This window comes from Ranitomeya variabilis, chromosome 1 (assembly GCF_051348905.1).
Source record: "Ranitomeya variabilis isolate aRanVar5 chromosome 1, aRanVar5.hap1, whole genome shotgun sequence".
In the NCBI taxonomy this organism is placed as follows: Eukaryota; Metazoa; Chordata; class Amphibia; order Anura; family Dendrobatidae; genus Ranitomeya; species Ranitomeya variabilis.
The window spans coordinates 915,617,509-915,622,452 of NC_135232.1; positions in this window are offsets into that span (position 1 = coordinate 915,617,509).

The following is a 4,944-nucleotide window of genomic DNA, read 5'->3' on the forward strand; positions in this document are numbered from 1 at the left end:
GAGAGGTAAGTATCGCAAGTCCCGGGGCTCGGAGCAGGCGGGGGGTCCACTCGCGGGGGCTGGCACTATAGCGCGCCAGTGTCCCCGACGGCGAGTGGGCCCCCTGCCTGCTCAGGGCCCCGGCACATGGTTCTCAGGTGAGTTTAGTTTTCATTTGCGCAAAGGCAGCTCATATCTTAGTATAAGAGTACAAAATAATGAGTTGGCACTATGTATTAAAGTGTGGTTCTCGTGGAGAGAAAGTATACAGGAAAAGGTAAATACCGGCACTCAGGTGTTGAATGAATAATTGCTGGGATAGAATGAAACATCCTAATTGGAGTAGTAATGGAATAAACAGCAATTATTCATTCAACGTGTGAGTGACTGGATTTACTTCTTCCTGTATCTTAGGCCGGGTTCACACTAGCGTTTGTGTACGCAGCAAAGGGCTGCGTACTTCTTACCTTCAGATCCGCATCCATCCTGCATACCTATCTTTAACATTGTGTAAGCAGGGACATGCGTGGTCATGCGTTGCATGCGGATGCGTCCCAGTGTGGCATTTTGATGTGCCCTCCGACACATCCGCATACACAATGTTAAAGATAGGCATGCAGGACGGATGCCGATGTATGCGGATCTGAAGTTAAGTTTGCAGCCCTATACTGCGTACACAAATGCTAGTGTGAACCCGGCCTTAGTAGTCTCTGTTTCTGCATGTGCTCTTATGAGCTGCTCGCTGAGTGTTGAAGAAGAACATTACTTAGATGATCTACTCTTCCTTGTATAACGATCATTAACTTCTCATAGTTGTCCTAGAGCTCCCTCTAGTGGTAGTTTGTGAGAAGCAAGCTGGGATGTATTGATGATGCGACTCAGCAATTTTTGCCTTACGTCTGAAACATTACAAGGAAGTACATGTTTAATGGTTTCAAGGTGTTGCTTTGTAGAGTGTTTAGTTTTCTCACTGGATTGTGAATAGGGGTCTATGTGCAGCGCCCCAGAGTCCTGGTCATTGCAGTATTGTCGCTCCGCCGCTAAGGGGAGTGATGGTACGTCTGATGGCACTAAAGGAGTTCACCTGACCAGGTATCACAGTCACACATTACACTTCACACTCTGGCCACCAGGGGGAGCAAAAGGTTCTATGTATTAGGCCACTCCTCATACTCTGGTAAAACTGGAGGTTGGATAGGAAGTTAGGGAGAAGCTGACTGGGTTTTGCCCAGGTAACATCTAGTGAGAGAAGAGGTTGCTTGGGAAGATTCAGGGGGGTCCCTGTCAGGGGTGGGATCCTGACAGTGGCCTAGCACAGGACAGATCGTTACGGAGCCGTGCCTGCACCTCATTGCGGCGGCATCCTAAGAAAGGACACGAAGCGAAGTATATTGTGGAGAAGTGAGAAACGAGATAACCACAAAGGTGATAGAACCAGAAGGAGTCGTGCCCCGAGATCGGCAACATCCTTCTGAGGCGCGTAGCCGGGGGCCGGAATGCCGAGGAAGTAACAGACTCTACGCATTACTTTGAACTACGGCAGGGCAGTTAACTCTAGGTTGGCTGTCTCACCTTTTCACCTAATGAAGACAAAGGAGGCAATTGTGGGAGAGGGGCGTCTCTAGGGTCCCTATAAAATAACTCCAGGCCTACCCCGTCATACGGGTGCGTCCTATCCATATCATCTGGGAGACGGAGAGAGAACAGAAACATACACGACAGTTGTGAGGACTATCCCGTGGTGCTCAGCAGGGAAGTACTACAACACCCAGGTGCTAGTAGGAAGGCTACTGATTTCCACCTGCAAAGGGAACTCTGGATGTGCCTTCGGACCGGCCGGTCTCAGCCAGCCCTGTTAGCAGTGCTCTGGATTGCGGAAGCCGAAGCCTTCAGTAAAAAGGTAAAGAGACTGCAATCCTGTGTCCTCGTCATTTACTGCGACCTACACCGTCACCTACATCTTTAATTGGGCACACCTTAGCAGGGCCACGGACCGGGTCAGGCCACCGTGACATCCCCAGAACCGAGGGACCCGTGTTATGGACCTGGTGGTTAGGTGCACCAGGAATGACCTGATAGTTAAACACAGAATCGGGACGAGCTCTGGGGAAATGGGAACTCTGCTGACCGCAAACCCTACTCCTATCAACACAACTAGAAATAGCCGTGGAGCGTGCCTGACTCTGCCTAGACGCCTCTTCACAGCCTAAGAGCTAACTACCCCTAAAGAAAGGAAACAATGCCTCACTTGCCTCAGAGAAATTTCCCCAAAGGTAAAAGCAGCCCCCCACAAGTATTGACTGTGAGTTAAGAGGAAATCACAAACACAGGATGAAATAGGCTTTAGCAAAGGGAGGCCAGTCTAACTAAACAGATTGAGGATAGAAAAGGGATCTTTGCGGTCAACACAAAAAACTACAAAACCACGCAGAGTGTGCAAAAAATACCCCCGCACCGACTCACGGTGCGGTGGTGCCACTCTGCACCCCCAGAGCTTCCAGCTAGCCAGGCAGTTTCATGATAGCAAGCTGGACTAGAACTTAGCAAGAAAAACCATATGTAACAAATGAACAAGCAGGAACTTAGCTTCGCTGGAGTAGACAGGTCCTCAGAAAGATCCAGGAGAGATCTGAACCAGTACTAGAACATTGACAGCTGGCATGGAGTAACGATCTGAGTGGAGTTAAATAGAGAATCCAACCTAGCCCTAAACGAGGGCAGGTGGGAAAGGAATCTCAGAACCAGCAGCTCCACTCACAGCCACCAGAGGGAGTCCACGGACAGAACTCACCGAAGTACCATTCATGACCACAGGAGGGAGTTCGAGAACGGAATTCACAACAGTACCCCCCCCTTGAGGAGGGGTCACCGAACCCTCACCAGAGCCCCCAGGCCGATCAGGACGAGCCAAATGAAAGGCACGAACTAAATCGGCAGCATGGACATCAGAGGCAACAACCCAGGAATTATCCTCCTGACCATAGCCCTTCCATTTGACCAAGTACTGAAGTTTTCATCTCGAAATACGAGAATCCAAAATCTTCTCCACCACATACTCCAACTCCCCCTCGACCAACACCGGAGCAGGAGGATCAACGGAGGGAACCATAGGCGCCACATATCTCTGCAGCAACGACCGATGGAACACATTATGGATGGCAAAAGAAGCAGGAAGGGCCAAACGAAATGATACAGGATTAAGAATTTCAGAAATCTTATAAGGACCAATGAAACGAGGCTTAAACTTAGGAGAAGAAACCTTCATAGGAACATAACGAGATGATAACCAAACCAAATCCCCAACACGAAGTCGGGGACCAACACGGCGACGGCGGTTAGCGAAACGTTGAGCCTTCTCTTGGGACAAGGTCAAATTGTCCACCACATGAGTCCAAATTTGCTGCAACCTGTCCACCACAGAATCCACACCAGGACAGTCCGAAAGCTCAACCTGCCCTGAAGAAAAACGAGGATGAAAACCAGAATTACAAAAAAAAGGCGAAACCAAAGTAGCCGAACTGGCCCGATTATTAAGGGCGAACTCAGCCAATGGCAAGAAGGTCACCCAATCATCCTGATCCGCAGAAACAAAGCATCTCAGATAGGTTTCCAAAGTCTGATTGGTTCGTTCGGTTTGGCCATTTGTCTGAGGATGGAAAGCCTTCAGAAATTTCTGTCTGCCATCTCCCCTGATTTGCGGCGGGTGCTGCAGGAGTTCCAGGCTGATAGACGTGACCGTTGTCCAGTGGAGAAACTGTTTGTCCCTGATAGATGGACTAATAGAGTTATCTCTGAGGTTCACCAAGATAGACCTTCGAGGGGCGTATAATCTCGTGCGTATTAAACAGGGCGATGAATGGAAAACAGCATTTAATACGCCCGAGGGCCATTTTGAGTACCTGGTGATGCCATTCGGCCTTTCTAATGCTCCCTCTGTGTTTCAGTCCTTTATGCATGACATCTTCCGAAAGTATCTGGATAGATTCATGATCGTATATTTGGATGATATTTTGGCAACAATTTTCAGAAAGGGTCTTTCTGAAGCCCTTAAGGATGTTATGGGCCAGCTGTACTGTTATGGACCTGGTGGTTAGGTGCACCAGGAATGACCTGATAGTTAAACACAGAATCGGGACGAGCTCTGGGGAAATGGGAACTCTGCTGACCGCAAACCCTACTCCTATCAACACAACTAGAAATAGCCGTGGAGCGTGCCTGACTCTGCCTAGACGCCTCTTCACAGCCTAAGAGCTAACTACCCCTAAAGAAAGGAAACAAAGCCTCACTTGCCTCAGAGAAATTTCCCCAAAGGTAAAAGCAGCCCCCCACAAGTATTGACTGTGAGTTAAGAGGAAATCACAAACACAGGATGAAATAGGCTTTAGCAAAGGGAGGCCAGTCTAACTAAACAGATTGAGGATAGAAAAGGGATCTTTGCGGTCAACACAAAAAACTACAAAACCACGCAGAGTGTGCAAAAAATACCCCCACACCGACTCACGGTGCGGTGGTGCCACTCTGCACCCCCAGAGCTTCCAGCTAGCCAGGCAGTTTCATGATAGCAAGCTGGACTAGAACTTAGCAAGAAAAACCATATGTAACAAATGAACAAGCAGGAACTTAGCTTTGCTGGAGTAGACAGGTCCTCAGAAAGATCCAGGAGAGATCTGAACCAGTACTAGAACATTGACAGCTGGCATGGAGTAACGATCTGAGTGGAGTTAAATAGAGAATCCAACCTAGCCCTAAACGAGGGCAGGTGGGAAAGGAATCTCAGAACCAGCAGCTCCACTCACAGCCACCAGTGGGAGTCCACGGACAGAACTCACCGAAGTACCATTCATGACCACAGGAGGGAGTTCGAGAACGGAATTCACAACAGACCCGGTACCGAGTACCCCGCTGTCCTGCGTCTGGGGGCCGCTCCATATGTTACATTGATTTGACAGTAGACCTTGCAGAGAC